Here is a 20,262-nt window from a genome sequence, read left to right on the forward strand (position 1 = left end):
AAAGGGGGAAAAGATCCAGTTTTTCCTGGCATCTATTTTATTTTCGGAAACAAAGCTTATGGTTACCTGACCACTGGGGAAGGAATTGTTATGTGGGTTGGGTCTTTCCTAAAATCTTTCATGTAGACAGAGGTTATAACGGTATACATGAGATAGGTAAACCTTTAAGTCGTAGAAAAAGAGAGAGTGTAATAGAAATAATAGGTGATATCTTTGGAGCACTGATACCAGCAGTGGGAATATCTTTCAATGCAAATCGAATTTGAAGATTGTCAACAATAGTAGATCATTTGTCAACAGACACAGCAGGTGGATTCTTAATGGTAAACACTGAAATGATTGCTATGAGGACTATGACAATGCAAAATCGTCTTGCTCTTGAAATAATTTTAGAAAAAGAAGGAGGAGATTGTGGAATTTTGAAGGTACCGCATTGCTGCACCTACGTACCTGATAAAAGTCAAAACATTGAAAAGTATATTACAACTATTACAGAATTGCATAGAGAAATTGAACCACTGGAGGTTGATGGTATTCTTGAGCGACTTGGAAGAAGTTTTACAGCAGTTAAACATTGGTTTCAAGAAATAGGTAGTTTAATTATTGGCAAAATACTTATTCCAATACCAGTAATAGTATTAGTAGTTTTTATGATAAGATTATGTTGCATATACAGGAACAGAAGGAATATTGGAAATTCATTGAAGAAGATGAACCAAGAGAAATGAGAAAGAGAAAGAGAAAGAGAAAAAGGTGATATAGAAATGGATAGAGAAAAGATACTAAAGTATAAATCCATACTAATCTGAAGAATTTGAAACATGCCTTGATACATTTTGGGAAAAGTTGGGAAAATATTTGGTGATAAATCACCAAAGGGGGGTGTTGATGGAGCAAGGTGGAGAAACAAAATTTTGTGCACCCCTTGTATAGTCACACTTCCATAACCATAACTTGAACTAATTGAATGATGTGTGTAACTAATCAACTTAGAATTAAAGATGCACCTACACAGACACACGTGGGAAACTAATTATGCTTATGTCGCAATTATAATTAACTAATTTTGTGATTTTGTCATGTCCTAAACTAATGAGCAGCTTTAAGATAATGGAATGCTGCATAAATGTGCTTTTGTTTACGTATTATTGTGGCAAAACGCGAGGATAAGTGAGTATATTACGCTTACATGTGGCTATTTGCTAGGTAATTAATAATAGGGAAAACCTTAGAAAGGGGGGTGGTAAACAGAAGTGTTAAATTACTTAAAATGAATGTTTGTTTGTGTTTGTTTCTATGATATTTCCCTTTTTTTTTTTACTCGTGAGGCCTAAAAGAAAATGGAGTCACTCGATTATTGTGGTTACAAAAGAAGTACGCATGCGCAAGCAAAGTCCGAGTTTGAATGCGAGCTGCTTGTGCCTGGAGTGACTACAGTTCAAGAACAGACTGGCCTGGAAGTATAGATGGCAGCCAAAATGATGAGCACAATAGTTCTGAATGTGGCAACACATAGCAGAGTTGCGAGTGGAGAACAGGACTAGGCCGGACTTAGGCCAACACAATGGATCCATTAGAAATTTGCGGACAGAAGGAAAAATAATATTGTGATAACGAGATGATGCTCATCCACCCCAAAACTGTCCAATCAGAAATCGAATTTAGACTGAAAGTTACACTTTTAGATAGATAGAGCTAGTGAAAAGGGTTTAAAAAGTGCTCATTTTATTGAAGAAAAAACTTCTCTTTGATTTCCTCCAGAGATGCTGCTGGAATGCTGATTTTCCTGAGATGTAAGACTCTGACTAATTTTCCTATTTCCTTTGATAGAGAGATGCACTTTAAGTGAGGGTTTAGTTAGGGAAGCTCGGAGAATAAATGATTATTTGGGAACTATCTGTCCTTTGCTAATACTTGACTGATAAAATAAAGGAAAATGTCTATTTCAGAGTTTTCTTAAATAAATGAATCTATCTTGATTTTAGAAATCCTTATTCTTTAAAATGTTGTATTTGAAATAAAGAAAAAAATTAATTGAATACATTTTAGACATGCTGAATTTGCTCTTAATAAAAATTAGATAAATGGAGAATTAAGCTGGTCTTGAGTTTTCCTACGCCTAATATTTTACTAACAGATCCATTGATCTCAGTGGTGGTGTTTCTAAATAAAATGCCATGTTAATAATTAAACCATGATAAATTCATCTAAACTGCAGGTGTAAATAGTATAAATATTTTGTTTTAGTTTAGAAACTCCACTATCATACAGCAGCTCTCCTTTGAATTTCACCAATCCATGAAGTAGGATGTAAGTGTTTATGAGTGACTCGCGGTGTTATGGGCCCCACTGACGAGTAAGTATATGATTTTGTACTTCAGGGAAAGGTGACATGGTTTTATTTCCGGAGTAGCGCTGCATCACAGCCATACCTTCTCGCTCCTCAACCTGTGCCCTAGCCTCTACTCCGCCTCTCCTCCAGAATCACCTGTTCCCGCCCACCGACACTCCCTTCTACTCCTGCACACTCCATCCCTCCAAACACACATCACAGCTCTCTACCGGTGCACATCCGTACCCCCTCTCTTCATCTACATCACTATGCCCCACGTACACACATCCTCTCCTGTGCTCTCCCTCCAGTCACACTTTCTTCACGTCATTACCTTTCTCCCCACACACACACGGGTGCCTCTCTGTCACCGCCCCCTGTCACAGTCACCACATCGCTGGCTCTCTATCACTTTACTTTCACCTATCTCGCCCTTTGTCCTGCCATCTGTCCATCCGTCCACCCAACCAAACATACGGATACAGCTATCCATCCGTTCATCTGCCTGCCTGTCCGTTTGCCCCTTCTCTACCATCTGTACCTTTTTCTGTCAGTCCATTCATGTGCAACTCTCCACCCATCCATTTGTCTGTATATCTATCCGCCCGTCTGCATTTCTCTCTTTCCATTGATTCATCCACCTGTCCGTCCCTCCTACCATTCCTATCCATACATCTTTATTTTGCTCTGGCTAATCATTACTTTCATTTGGAAGGTGTATTCGAGGATCATGTTTGTGTCTGTAAAATATGATTGTTCACTTTTACTCAAGGTGTATTCACATTTTATAAATACTTATGTAATATAGCATAGCAAATAGCCACATGATTATTATGAATAAAAGTTACTGTTTACAGCAATCCATTAAAGGGTGTGCACATCACCCTGCTATAAAACATGTTTAAAAAATTTACTTTCCACAATAAAAGCAAATCTTGCTGGAGTGTTTGCTCAAGATTGCATCCTAATATTTCATAGGGCCTAATAGTGATTACATTGTGCATAGGCTAGAATTTGACAGTTCTGCATGCTTGCATTTGCATGAGAAAAGAGGAGACAGTATATGCAAGTTGTAAAATGTCCATACATTAGTGGCTCTGCATCAAATATATATAGCAATGTGGCACTGCAGGTCTAGGGAATAAGAAATTACCTGATAGGATCGCTTTACTAAGATATAGCCTTGTTTGTTTAATAACTTGAGTGTACAGCCTCCTTAGTTTCACGATGGCTACTGATTAATAGATATTATTCACACATACTTTTTTTTAAAGCAGCTTGCTGTAATGCCTATTCACTTACTGGTTTTGATCTTGTTAGCATAGATAGTTTTATTTTATATGTTTGTGGGTGACTATAATAGCAAGCATTGGCATAGCCAATAGGTCTCGCCTTTAGGACCTTATAAGAGTTTAACCATGCAACAGTTAATGTTGTTGCCCCAAGGATATTGTGCTGCATAACTAAATACCTACACGGTCCCAAAAGCAAGACCTATTGGCTATGCCAATGCTTGTTTTATATTGCATCTGATTTCTGTCCTTTGGGCAACAGGTCATTCATCATGTGGGCCCTGGATGCACTCTACCAATGGTATTAAGCCTACCAATGGTATTAAGCCTGTTTAATTGTGAACTTCTTTAATAAAGTATAACAGTTGGCCCATTTGCCCTGCAAAGCTCAAATGCAGATCTGTAGTGTAGTTCCTATTTTCCCAATAGGCTCTGCGCATTGGAATAACATAAACGATAGTTTAGACATAGGACTGAGGTCGACTAGGTCTCTATTGAATATGTTAGACTTAATTTAGGTTTGCCAGCTAGCTCAGAGGTCACTAGAAACTTTCTCGAATGAACAGGGAGGAGTGAACTTCCCTGATTAGACAAGAAGGGATTCAGCTTCTGACAACCGCATAAACATGACAACTTTGCTCCCCCAGAATAAGGAGTATATATCCAGAGTCGTCTGAAAACAGGTACATAGTCAAAATATCGAGTTTTAAATTTCGACCTACCAAAATATCGTGTTTGAAATTTCGAAGGTGCAGAATATCGATGTCAAGAATATCGTTGGACAGAATATCGACCCTAAGGTAAGTAATATAGAAATTCTTTATATCGATGTAAGTAATATCGAAGTTAGTAATATCGATAGCATATATATCGATGTAACTAATTTCGATGACACTAATATCGATATTTGTATTATTTTTTTGTTTTTTATTATGTATGTGTTATATGTTTTAGTTAAGTATTTAAAAAAAATTATATTATCTGTGTATTCATTTTATACATTAATACATTTATTTATAAGTAAATTATATGTTTTAGTACCGGAGCGGGTTGTGGGTTTATAGGGGAATAGGGTGGGAAGTAATTTAATTGTAATTATTAAAATATTTATTTATGTATAATTTATTTTGTAATTAATTATTAATTGGCAATAAATATTTTAATTGATAAATACATTATATAATTGGCAATTAATGTTAATTTTAATTAAATGTAATGTTTTAGTAACGGAGCGGGTTGTGGGTTTATAGGGGAATAGGGTGGGAAGTAATTTAATTGTAATTAATAAAATATTTTTTTATGTATAATTTATTTTGTAATTCATTATTAATTGGCAAATATTTATTTTAATGGATAAATTAATCATGTAATTGGTAATTAATGTTAATTTTAATTAAATGTTATGTTTTAGTACCTGAGCGTGTTATGGGTTTATAGGGGTATTGGGTGGAAAGAAATTTTATTGTAAATATTTAATTATTTAGAAATTTTTAGTTATGGATAATTAATGTATTAAATAATTATTAATTTGTAATTAATTATTTTAATAGATAATTATTTTTTATATTCTCAATTAATATTTGTAATTTGTAAATATTTTTGAATAACTAGAAAAATTAAATAAATAATTGTTAAATATTTTTTTAAAAAAATATTAATTTGTATAATGTATTTTAATTTTTGATATTGATTTAAATTTAAATAATATTTGATTGTTATGATAAATAATTATATATTTTTGTATTTATTATTTGGTGAGTAATGTTTAATATTTTTTATTTATTGGTGTTTGTTGTTAATTTATTGTCAATTAATTATTCAAATGTAATTGGTTTTATTAATTATTAATTGTTTATTATTGATGTTGATGTATTTGAAAAATTAATTATACATTATTTCAAATATAAACATTATTTAGAAGTATGTTAAAATAAAAATCTATGTTATTAAACGCTTTCCCTACTGTTGCACCCTTTGGAATTTGAATAGTAATTTTTCCCCCTACGCTATCCAAAGCTTTCCCTACTGTTGCACCCTTTGGAGTTGGAATAGTAATTTTTACCCCTATGCTATCCAACGCTTTCCCTACTGTTGCACCCACTGGAGTGGGAATAGTAATTTTTACCCGTACGCTATCCAACGCTTTCCCTACTGTTGCACTCACTGGAGTGGGAATAGTAATTTTTCCCCCTACGCTATCCAACCCTTTCCCTACTGTTGCACTCACTGGAGTGGGAATAGTAATTTTTCCCCCTACGCTATCCAAAGCTTTCCCTACTGATGCACTCTCTGGATTGGGAATAGTAATTTTACCCCCTACACTATCCAATGCATTCCCTACTGTTGCACTAATTGGAGTGGGAATAGTCATTTTTACCGACCCGCTATCCAACGCTTTCCCTACTGTTGCACCCACTGGAGTGGGAATAGTAATTTTTACCCGTACGCTACCCAACGCTTTCCCTACTGTTGCACTCACTGGAGTGGGAATAGTAATTTTTACCCCCCCGCTATCCAACGCTTTCCCTACTGTTGCACTCTCTGGAGTGGGAATAGTAATTTTAACCCTTACACTATCCAACGCTTTCCCTACTGTTGCAGTGACTGGAGTGGGAATAGTAATTTTTACCCACCCGCTATCCAACGCTTTCCCTACTGTTGCACTCTCTGGAGTGGGAATAGTAATTTTTCTCCCTACACTATCCAACGATTTCCCTACTATTGCACCCTTTGGAGTTGGAATAGTAATTTTTACCCTTACGCTATCCAACGTTTCCCTTACTGTTGCACTCACTGGAGTTGGAATAGTAATTTAAACTCTTACGCTATCCAACACTTTCCGTACTGTTGCACCCACTGGAGTGGGAATAATAATTTTTACCCGTACGCTATCCAACGCTTTCCCTACTGCTGCACTCACTGGAGTGGGAATAGTAATTTTTAACCTCCCGCTATCCAACGCTTCCCCTACTGTTGCACTTACTGGAGTGGGAATAGTAGTTTTACCCCCTACACCATCCAACGCTTTCCCTACTGTTGCACCCTTTGGATTTGGAATAGTAATTTTTACCCTTACGCTATCCAATGCTTTCCCTAATGTTGCACTCATTGGAGTGGAAATAGTAATTGTTACCTATCTGCTATCCAACACTTTCCCTACTGTTGTATCCTATGACGTTTGAATAGTAATTTTTAGCCTTACGCTATCCAATATAATTTATATTTATTTATGTATTTTATGATATTTTTATTATGTTATATAATGTTGTGTTTAATTAATTATTTCAATATTGAAAGTATATTTCATTGTTTTTATGTATTAAATATACATATTTGTTATTATTTATGTTATTATTTTATGGCTGTTGATGTATTTGTAATTTATAGTATTTGTTAATATTTTTAAATTGATTAAAAAAAAATATTACAATTAATTAAATATATATTACATATAGTATGTTTAATTTTAGTTAAATGTTTAACATTAAATATGTAATATTTATTCATTTTAAACATTCTACAATATTTTTACATAAGTTTAAATTATATAAAAGTATTATTTACTTTATATTTCTTTTTTTATAACAAAAAACCCGATATATTTAATTACAATATTTTTAACATCGATATTTTAGTTTCGATATTTTTGTACTTACCATGTTGTAGATAGGGTGTCGATATACTTGCCTTCGATATTCCAGCGTCGATATTTTGTCTGTCGATATCCTGTCTCTCGATATTCTTTCAGAGATTTGTGAAAACAATAGATAGCTATTTTATTATTTTATTATATTATTTTATCATATTATTTTATTTTTAATGAAAAGGTTGGCACTGTTGTTAAAACATTCGATATATATGTAATCGGACAACTAGATTACCATATATCTATATTTATATGGATGCGTCAACATGTTTCAGCTCTATGAGCCCAGCCGGGTCTGTAGAGCTTTCGTCAGGACAAAAAGACAAAAATACATACACAGAAGGTACTTACACAACTTGTGTAGGTTCCTATAGCTATTATGGAATTTCTTATACAGCCACCTTAATAGGCGTTCTTAGAGGCTTCTACAGGAGTGAAGAGTCGCTAGGAGTGGTCTTTGCCACGAGGACCAGCTTTCAGTCCCTGTGCTGACTCTGCCCCTCGCATCAATATATATATAGATATATGGTAATCTAGTTGCCCGATTACATATATATCGAATTTTTTAACAACAGTGCCAACCTTTTCATTAAAAATTCTTTTTTGGTGACACACTGTTTTTATATTTTTCCCTTTCCGAATATTTCTGGACACTTCTACCTGGACCAGAGGTAGCCTCGGGTGAGGCAGGCATACCGCACGTTATTTGACTACCCTATGAATATGCCATGACGCCTGACGGGGCTGATAAAAGATACACCGCATCGACTAAATCAGGCTGTCTATGAGGGTTTTCAAAGACTAACAGAAGGTTTAGTAGACACTCATAAAGGACTTCACTATCCTAAAAACTTCTCTTGACGAGTTCTTGGCGCGGATAATGCACTCAGCTAGGAACTCTCTCTTTTTGACAATGAGGAGTTTATTATATTCAATAGAAAAAGGTTATTTTACCCCACACTCATCCCACAAAGCCTTCATATAGTTAGAGGTGAAGATGCTTCTTCAGTCAGTGTCAGGGTTCCTGTTATTCATTCGACCTGAACACAGTTCCATCTTCCACATATGGGTCATAAGCACTTTGAATTGAAGACAACCCGCCCCCAAGTGGAAATCAGAACAGAATAGTAGATAAAGCAGGCACTCCAGGAGGTGTTCTGCAATGTCTTTTATGTGACTTGCACCTAGTTTGTAATTTGCATTGACAAAGACACCGGCAGATGTATAGGGTGCTCCTCGCACTATATTATGGAGCATTTGTTTACCTGCCCTACCCTAAGTATTGTTTCAGTTACTATCTATCCTGCTTGTGGAACTCTAAGGCGAACACCATAAACTAGAGGATGAGATAAAGAGCTAGCCCATTTCTCTTACCATCCTCCCAGCTACTTCTGTGTGTATTGTGTTCCAATACATATTTTTAACCATTATGCTTGTGAGTGGTGACTGTGGAGTAAATGATTCAGTTAAATGTTTTACCGACTGCTTGCAGGGCTAGGTAGTCCCTGGAATGTAGTAACTTGAATCCCAATGACATCCCACCAGCAGCTCTTGCCTGACACTGCTAGAGTGCTGTGGCTCAAATACATTTCTCTCGAACTTTCAAGATTGCGAGTGCTGGTCTCCAGAATAGAGATGAATAACATACTACCGTGGTTCATAACTTTAGGATACAAATCAACCCTGTTATTGGGCACACACATTTGAGCTGCTCCTAGTTCCATGTCTGCACCCTAATCTCTTGGATTTATGTTTACGCCAATGGTACGCAAGTGTTTACTGAGATTCCTTGCAGGTAGACCACTGCTGCATAATAACCTCAGTGATATTCATTATATCTGTGAGTCCTCACCCGCACCTTTGTTATTTTCAACATCTCTTTCTAAATATAAAAATGTGGGCCTAGAGTAGGATGATCAATGTGATGTGCCTCCAAATTCCTCACCAGCAGTGCCTTCTTCATCAGCACATGTACAGTGCACGAGTGTCAGCAACACTCTCACACCTTAAAGTTTAATTCATATAATTGAAATATTAGTTCTTTTAGGGAAAATTGCAATTTAAGGAAATACTCATTCATGCAAAGTTATTTATAGCAAAGAAAGATTTGATTAGAGGCAGGCGAGCCACTTAAAGCATGAACCAGGCTTGGGCTAGGTACCAGGCTCTGGCTCAGTTTGAGGTCCCCTTGGAAATTCATGCCAAAAATGAGCTGAGCTTTCATGTGACTTCTATCTTCCACCCTCCATGTAACTTTGTGCACAACGTTAAAAACAAAGCTATACCATATAGTTTAAAATGAAGGGATAAATAGATAACCATTTAGTGGCTGATTTGTATAAAGTGAAACTAGAAAAACTGAGATTAAACCTGGCCAAAACTGTGTGGTTTTAGGCAAAAATGTGGTTTTCCCATTCCCCCTTTTTCTTCATTACTGCTTGAGGAAACTATAATGTGACTTATGAACGTCAAATCTGCCATGTGTTAATAAAATGTGATTTATTTAGTTTGAAGAGACTTTATGATATATTATGTGATGTTTGTAGTATGATTTACATGGCATTCATTTCTAGAGCTCTTCCTGTGCAAGGGCTCTTAGAGCTAATCCGGGCCTTTTGCTTTCCTCTGGCTCGGCTCTCTTTTTTTTGGCTCACCCAACTCTAGGTTTGAACATTCTGGATTGAATCCAGAATGATTTTTCAACATGATAAATTAGCTGTCCATTTTGTGGTGTCATTTCATGATCTTAATCACAAGAACAGATAAGCTTTAGACTTTGTTGGTTACTACAGTACGTGGTGGGAAGCATGATTCATTAATTAACCATAACAAAATCGGTATATAACATTTTTAAGAAAGGTTTTATGAGAGTAGGGTCTTCTCAAATGAATAGTTTTGGACAATGGTGTCAAATTTGTGTCCAACAAAATGATACAACGTATCCAAGAATGTAACATTAGACATCACAGCATAGCACTTATCACCCTCAAGCCAAATGTCATCTAGAACATATGATTAGGGTTTTATTGAATGCATTGTATTCATTTAATGTATCTGCAGCACTTTTTCCAGTTTCTAACCACTTTAACCACTTTAAATAGTAGATTGTAATATTAATCAATTTCTCAGTAGGCAATTTACCAACCTAAAAATGATGGAAGACTGGGTCTGTTTTGAAAGGATTTTAACAAGTGGCATTCACATCAGTATAGATATTTAAGATTAACTCATTGAGACATCTAAAGAACAGAAATTAAACTTGAATGCTCCCAATTTAAATAATGCTGGAAGTGTCAGATATTGCTCCTTTTCTTACCTCGAGAGAGTAATTGTGTTGTTGGTTGAGGGGGGGTGAAAGAGTCACAATCCTTGTCAAGGTGAACCACAAAAAAACACTAAATTATTCTTTGCTTAACCCTCTAATATCTTGGCGGATGTGTTTATGCAGCACTTAAGCAGTAATAAAGTATCAACACACCACTAAAATAAAGTGCACACCAATTTAGAAAACTAGAGTCCAGGTGTATACAATATTTGATGCCAACATGATAAAAATCCAATCACTAGAACAAGAGTTATGTATTTTTAATATTTGAAATAGTGCCTAAAATTACAAAGTGCGAACCGCAGACATCTAGTCTCACAAGGCCAGGGCAAAGTCTAAAGTTACGGTGTGGTTCAGATACACCATGTGGATAGGGCCGGTCTCTGTTTGCTTTTGGATTTAGAAAAAAATAAAAAATAAAAATTCTGAGAAGGTAAAGGTCAGCAGGGCAAGGCTGCTGGTGGTATCTGAGGAGAAGGTGTCATTGTCAGAAACATCTGGAGGAAATCGCTCTGAAAATTTCGACATTCTGACTTAGGGCCTGATTCTGATGTCATCCAGAAGGCCTCGGTTTCGGAATTGGCTTTCCCAGATCCGATTTGTAGCCCCTGTTTATGGCCGAATTGTACACAGGTCCGAACAATGCGAAGATCGCGTACACGATGACCAAATAGTTTCTGGGATCCAAACCTGTTGGTACGACTTGTTCCTAGATGAATCGTGCCGTACTATGGAGCCATATTCCAACAGAGTGAGTACGATGCACGATTCGGACAGCCCCTTCGCTGTGGTCTCATCTAGACGAAACAGCTGTCAGAAGCGTACTTCGGGGGGCCGTAGGAGCCCCCTCTCACCTGGGCCCTTCCGCATCTGTCACAGGGGTGTGCCCAGGGATCCCCAAATCCGGGCATGCACAGTGTGGCCGGCACCCGATGGTGCCCGCCACAGGGTGTACGCTTACCCCCCACACACCCCTTTTTAGGGCTCGACCTCTGCCAATGCGCAAGCATTGCAGATGTCGAGACATATTATGGCTTATCCAGAGCTTAACTAAAAGGGCGATTTGATGCTGTGCCCGTGAAAAAGCGCGTGCACAGAATCAAAGCCACCAGCCTCCCTCCACAAGCTTACCCCAGCGTGCGCTCTGGCATTTCTCCTCCCCTAATTATTCACTGCCCACGGCCGCCCGGCACATCAAAGGCTGAGCTCCCCCTGCGTCTCGTCATCCTTACTCTCCCCTATTCTTCCCTTCTTGCCTCTCCCCGCCCCCCCCCCCCACCACATCAATGCCGAGGGCCTGTCTGCCTTCTCCAAGACTCGTTTACTTAACGTTCCCTGGCCTGCACACTAAACTTTCCCTAGCTATGATGCCTGGGACTTCATTCCGCTTTTTTTACAATGCATTTACTAATGCTTGTTTTTTTTTATTTGCGGCCTTGCATTTCTATCTACCCCTCCTTCCTCTCTCCCTCCCTCCCTCTCGCTCAGCGCCGAGGCCGAGCCCCTGGCACAGCTTTGCAACAGAGGCCCTCGGCAACAGGGAGAGTCCATTTACACAGGCAGCAATGCAGCCTCTAGACTCTGCAGCCTGGGGCTACATACAAACAGGCAACCATGGACACGAAGAAAGAGAGACATAGCAAAAATATATCAATCTAACCATGGAGACTTTATGGTCACCATTTGCACGGCTCCAGGCAAATACCAGATCAGGCCTCTTTTGCTGTGAAACGATTGACAGTTATTACCCAAATCAATTAACTCTTGTTTTGTAGATCACGAAAGCCTTGGCTGCCCCTGCCAGAGCACAATTCCCATACAGAGCAACAACGCCTATGCTCATTTGATCTCTCATTCAGTGAGGTTTTTCTTCCCAGTCTCAAACGTAACTTTGCCATACATGCAGACGCATGCTTGGATGATGTCCGCTTTTCAGTGATTTTCGCCATCCTACAAAGCACCATGCTTCTAAAGACTTCAATATGGGTAACCATTTTTGCAAACCTGCAACACCTTCCTAAAGAGATTTAGTCCTCATTGAATGTATGTGATGAAATCAACCTCATTCGCGAGGCAACAAAAAGGCATTAATACACAGGTCCTGTGATGCAAATTGAAGAAGAAAAAAAAACAGCCCTTCGACCCATTCACTCCAGACATCTCCATTCGCACCTCTGCATTATCTTCCTAGAGAACAACCACCAGAGACAAGTTGTTCCCCAAATAAAACACAGTGACTGCTACTTGAGGCCCTGAAATTAGAAGTGTGCACAATGCAGTTTCCGGGATCAGACATTAGCACAACTGATTTAAATATGCCTCAAGTTGTAACACGTAGAACAATGATGGAAATTAAAGCCAGTTCACAAGAGAAGCAACATTCCAGTTTTCACTCGCACAGCCACCACACAGCTCCACCGATGCACCCACCACACAGCTCCACAGATGCACCCACCACACAGCTCCACTGATGCACCCACCACACAGCTCCACCACCACAGAGTTCCACCGATGCACCCACCACACAGCTCCACCAATGCACCCACCACCCATCTCCGCCGACGCACCCACCACACAGCTCCACAGATGCACCCACCACACAGCTCAATCGAAGCACCCACCACACAACTCCGCCGAGGCACCCACCACACAGCTCCAACGATGCACCCACCACACAGCTCCACCGATGCTCGAACTAAGCTCCACCAAGGCACCCATCACACAGCTCCACAGATGCACCCACCACACAGCTCCACCGAGGCACCCACCACACAGCTCCAACGATGCACCCACCACACAGCTCCACCGATGCTCCAACTAAGCTCCACCAATGCACCCACCACACAGCTTCACCAATGCACCCACTAAGCTCCACCGATGCACCCACCACACAGCTCCACTGATGCGCCCACCACAGAGCTCCACCGAGGCACCCACCACACAGCTCCACCGAGGCACCCACCACACAGCTCTACCATGCCCCATCACACAGCTCCACTGATGCACCCACCACACAGCTCCACAGATGCACCCACCACACAGCTCCACTGATGCACCCACCACACAGCTCCACTGACACAGCTCCACCGATGCACCCACCACACAGCTCCACTAAGGCACGCACCACACACCTCCACCGAGGCACCCACCACACAGCCCTTCCGATGCAACCACCACACAGCTCCACCGATGCACCCACCGCACAGCTCCACCGATGCACCCATCACCCAGCTCCACCGACACACCCACCACACAGCTCCACCGACACAGCTCCACCGATGCACCCAACACACAGCTCCACCGATGCACCCATCACACAGCTCCACCGATGCAGCCACCACACAGCTCCACTGACACAACTCCACCGATGCACCCACCAGCCAGCTCCACTGATGCACCCTCCACACAGCTCCACCAATGCAGCCACCACACAGCTCCACCGACACAGCTCCACTGATGCACCCACCACCCAGCTCCACCGATGCACCCACCACACAGTTCCACCAACACAGCTCCACCGATGCACCCACCACACAGCTCCACCGATGCACCCACCACAAAACTCCACCGATGCAGCCACCACACAGCTCAACTGACACAGCACCACCGGTGCACCCACCACCCAGCTCCACCGATGCACCCACCACACAGCTCCACCGATACAGCTCAACCGATGCACCCAACACACAGCTCCACCGAGGCACCCACCACACAGCTCCACCGAGGCACCCACCACACAGCCCTTCGACCCATTCACTCCAGACATCTCCATTCGCACCTCTGCATTATCTTCCTAGAGAACAACCACCAGAGACAAGTTGTTCCCCAAATAAAACACAGTGACTGCTACTTGAGGCCCTGAAATTAGAAGTGTGCACAATGCAGTTTCCGGGATCAGACTTTAGCACAACTGATTTAAATATGCCTCAAGTTGTAACACGTAGAACAATGATGGAAATTAAAGCCAGTTCACAAGAGAAGCAACATTCCAGTTTTCACTCGCACAGCCACCACACAGCTCCACCGATGCACCCACCACACAGCTCCACAGATGCACCCACCACACAGCTCCACTGATGCACCCACCACACAGCTCCACCACCACAGAGTTCCACCGATGCACCCACCACACAGCTCCACCAATGCACCCACCACCCATCTCCACCGACGCACCCACCACACAGCTCCACCACACAGCTCCACAGATGCACCCACCACACAGCTCAATCGAAGCACCCACCACACAACTCCGCCGAGGCACCCACCACACAGCTCCAACGATGCACCCACCACACAGCTCCACCGATGCTCGAACTAAGCTCCACCAAGGCACCCATCACACAGCTCCACAGATGCACCCACCACACAGCTCCACCGAGGCACCCACCACACAGCTCCAACGATGCACCCACCACACAGCTCCACCGATGCTCCAACTAAGCTCCACCAATGCACCCACCACACAGCTTCACATATGCACCCACTAAGCTCCACCGATGCACCCACCACACAGCTCCACTGATGCGCCCACCACAGAGCTCCACCGAGGCACTCACCACACAGCTCCACCGAGGCACCCACCACACAGCTCTACCATGCCCCATCACACAGCTCCACTGATGCACCCACCACACAGCTCCACAGATGCACCCACCACACAGCTCCACTGATGCACCCACCACACAGCTCCACTGACACAGCTCCACCGATGCACCCACCACACAGCTCCACTAAGGCACGCACCACACACCTCCACCGAGGCACCCACCACACAGCCCTTCCGATGCAACCACCACACAGCTCCACCGATGCACCCACCGCACAGCTCCACCGATGCACCCATCACCCAGCTCCACCGACACACCCACCACACAGCTCCACCGACACAGCTCCACCGATGCACCCAACACACAGCTCCACCGATGCACCCATCACACAGCTCCACCGATGCAGCCACCACACAGCTCCACTGACACAACTCCACCGATGCACCCACCACCCAGCTCCACTGATGCACCCTCCACACAGCTCCACCAATGCAGCCACCACACAGCTCCACCGACACAGCTCCACTGATGCACCCACCACCCAGATCCACCGATGCACCCACCACACAGTTCCACCAACACAGCTCCACCGATGCACCCACCACACAGCTCCACCGATGCACCCACCACAAAACTCCACCGATGCAGCCACCACACAGCTCAACTGACACAGTACCACCGGTGCACCCACCACCCAGCTCCACCGATGCACCCACCACCCAGCTCCACCGATGCACCCACCACACAGCTCCACCGATACAGCTCAACCGATGCACCCAACACACAGCTCCACCGAGGCACCCACCACACAGCTCCACCGAGGCACCCACCACACAGCTCCACCAAGGCACCCACCACACAGCTCCACCGATGCACCCACTACACAGCTCCACCAATGGAGCCACCACACAGCTTCACCGACACAGCTCCACCAATGCACCCACCACCCGGCTCCACCAATGCACACACCACACAGCTCCACCAACACAGCTCCACCGATGCACCCACCACACAGCTCCACCGATGCATCAACCACACAGCTCCACCGAGGCACCCACCATACAGCTCCACCAAGGCACCCACCCAACAGCTCCACAGATGCACCCTCCACACAGCTCCACCGGGGCACCCACCACACAGCTCCACAGATGCACCCACCGCACAGCTCCATCGAAGCCCCCACCACATAACTCCGCCAAGGCACCCACAACACAGCTCCAACAATGCACCCACCACACAGCTCCACCGATGCTCCAACTAAGCTCCACCAATGCACCCACCACACAGCTCCACCAATGCACCCACTAAGCTCCACAAATGCACCCACCACACAGCTCCACTGATGCGCCCACCACAGAGCTCCACTGAGGCACCCACCACACAGCTCCACTGAGGCACCCACCACACAGCTCCACCGACACAGCTCCACCGATGCACCCACCACACAGCTCCACTAAGGCACGCACCACACTCCTCCACCAAGGCACCCACCACACAGCCCTACCGATGCAACCACCACACAGCTCCACCGATGCACCCACCACACAGCTCCACCGATGCACCCACCACCCAGCTCCACCGACGCACCCACCACACAGCTCCACCGACCCAGCTCCACCGATGCACCCAACACACAGCTCCACCGATGCACCCATCACACAGCTCCACCGATGCAGCCACCACACAGCTCCACTGACACAACTTCACCGATGCACCCACCACCCAGCTCCACTGATGCACCTACCACACAGCTCCACCGATGCAGCCACCACACAGCTCCACCAACACAGCTCCACTGATGCACCCACCACCCAACTCCACCGATGCACCCACCACACAGTTCCACTGACACAGCTCCACCGATGCACCCTCCACACAGCTCCACCGATGCACCCACCACAAAACTCCACCGATGCACCCACCACACAGCTCCACCGACACAGCTCAACCGATGCACCCAACTCACAGCTCCACCGAGGCACCCACTACACAGCTCCACCAAGGCACCTACCACACAGCTCCACCAAGGCACCCACCACGCAGCTCTACCATGCCCCCACCACACAGCTCCACCGATGCACCCACCACACAGCTCCACAGATGCACCCACCACACAGCTCCACTGATGCACCCACCACACAGCTCCACCAACACAGCTCTACCGATGCACCCACCACACAGCTCCACTGAGGCACCCACCAGACAGCTCCACCGAGGCACCCACCAATCAGCCCTACCGATGCACCCACCACACAGCTCCACTGATGCACCCACCACACAGCTTCACCGATGCACCCACCACACAGCCCCACCACACAGCTCCACCGACACAGCTCCACCGATGCACCCACCACACAGCTCCTCGGATGCACCCACCACACAGCTCCACTGATGCAGCCACCACACAGCTCCACCGATGCACCCACCACCCACCTCCACCGACACACCCACCACACAGCTCCACCGATGCAGCCACCACACAGCTCCACCGACACAGCTCCACCGATGCACCAACCACCCAGCTCCACCGATGCACCCACCACACAGCTCCACCGACACAGCTCCACCGATGCACCCACCACACAGCTCCACCGATGCAGCCACCACACAGCTCCACCGACACAGCTCCACCGATGCACCAACCACCCAGCTCCACCGATGCACCCACCACACAGCTCCACCGGCACAGCTCCACCGATGCACCCACCACACAGCTCCACCGATGCACCCACCACACAGCTCCACCGAGGCACCCACCATACAGCTCCACCAAGGCACCCACCACACAGCTCCACAGATGCACTCACCACACAGGTCCACTGAGGCACCAACCACACAGCTCCACCAAGGCACCCACCACACAGCTCCACAGATGCACCCACCACACAGCTCCACCGATGCACCCACCACACAGCTCCGCCATTGCACCCACCACACAACTCTGCCGAGGCACCCACCACACAGCTCCAATGATGCACCCACCACACAGCTCCACCGATGCTCCAACTAAGCTCCACCAATGCACCCACCACACAGCTCCACCAATGCACCCACTAAGCTCCACCGATGCACACACCACTTAGCGCAACCACAGCATCACTCAACGCAACCACAGCATCACTCAGCACCACCACAGCATCACTCAGCGCAACCACAGCATCACTCAGCGCAACCTCAGCATCACTGGTTCAAATATGTTCTTTCAATGTTTCAAACTGTTTTCAAGCTTTCACGCTTTATTACAAATCACAAAAAGATGTTAATATTTCTCTTCTGTTCTTGGATTTTCGTCACAATAAAAAACACTGAACATAATCTTCACAAAAGTTATTTACAAAAGTTTAAGCTATTGCCATTACAAATTAAATAAATTATTTAAGTATTAATTATTTTAAAAAATTAAAAGCCATTGTTATTTGTAATATCAATACATCTAAGTCACGTAAATACAAAACATGTTGCATTACAAATGCTATAGGTGTCACATTTGCGAAAGTTATAACTATTGGTATTGTAAATGACAAAGCTATTAATTTAGCTATTTTAAAAAATAACACATAAATTAAAAAAAATTCATTTATAAGACCAATAGCTCAAACTTTCCTAATGCGAGCCCTATTGCATTTCCAATGCTTGTTTTCTATGGGAGCCTGTGTATGCGTATGTACTCAGGCTCCCGTAGAGTTCAATGGGAGTCCGAGCTAACCCAGTCCGTAATCATACGGTGCATTGTACTTGCTCATTCAGACACGCGGAGCACGTCTTATTGAAAAATCCCCTGGATCCGAATCATACGGAAGGCTTTCCTAAGGGGGATCCGGATCAGGCACTTAGTGGCTTTTATGATGTAGAAAATCTCCAGTGGGACAAAGCTGCAGGCTGTATTCTATGAGAGCTCTACTGGGCCGGATAGCCCTTCTCCGAGGAGCCACTGAACTAGTTTTCCTGCTGCAGAGAACGTAGCAGGAGCTGCCACAAAGTCAGGCCAACCAGCGATGCACCTTGGGCGGATTGGCGGGCAGGTAGGTCCCAGTCTCCTCTTGTTTCTTAGAGTGCTTTTGGGCAGAAAATGTTGTACGTCCCAAGGTTTGGATTTGAGCTATCTGGCCACTTTAGCACCACTTGCAACTGTTCAAGACTGGAGGGGCACCACTCGGAGGGACAGAAGTCACTCAGGCTAGGTCCAGGTGCAAGTTCAAGATGGTGGGATCCTTTTCTGTCCCTGAGGCTCGAATCAGGAGGCCAGACAACTAGCCCTTAGAGACACTTTGGAAGTGTCGAGGTCAAGCAGGTGGGTAGGTCTCAAGCAGTAGGAGAGTCCTCTTAGGGAACAGGACAGGCCTAAGGTAGCAGGGCAGACCTCTTGGTGCAGCAGGGCAGTCTTCTGAAGTGCACAGCTGGCCACTGGCAGCAGGGAAGTCTTCTGAGAGTCTTTCTGGAGGTCCAGAAGTGAACTGAAGTGTGTGCCCGAGATTCCTACTTTTATATTGTCAGCTTGGAAGTGGAATAAGCTTTTGGAATTTTCCCTTCACAAAATTGTCTGGTATTATCTGCCTCCTTGCCTTGGTCCCAGGCTGTCTGCAGTTACAATAGGCTAGTGTTCTTTGAGTGTGACCTGAGGCAAAATCTTTGAAGTGTAAGTTGCACAATGCACAGCTAAACTCCCTCACCTCTGGGAGAGGTGTGGTGCTGTGGCCAGGGCGACTGACAATGGAATCTAGGGATCACGGTTCGATTCCCAGTGCCAACGACAGATTAGCCCAGCACCATGTGACTCTGGGCAATAGCTTACTTATTCTTCCTGACGGCGCCCAGCGCCTGGAGACCCTTATGGGTGATTGTTCGCGTTTTACAAATGTGGCTTATTATGATTATTATGATCCTCCTAGGATGGTTCATCCTGCCAACACCCACTCCCTCCATTGTGTGACTGTCTGAGAGAATTACACAAAGGGCAGCTACCAACTATACCTAGTCACCTAGTCATGTGGTGCAGTAACAGGCTACAGGCACCAAATAGGGCAAGGAAATGTCAGCTTTCTAAAAGTGGCATTCACAGAATTGCGACATGGATTCCAACTTTACCATTAAAGAGGGTTTTAATTCCTTAGACATCAAAC

Source organism: Lissotriton vulgaris, chromosome 4_1 (genome assembly GCF_964263255.1).
Source record: "Lissotriton vulgaris chromosome 4_1, aLisVul1.2, whole genome shotgun sequence".
Taxonomy (NCBI): domain Eukaryota; kingdom Metazoa; phylum Chordata; class Amphibia; order Caudata; family Salamandridae; genus Lissotriton; species Lissotriton vulgaris.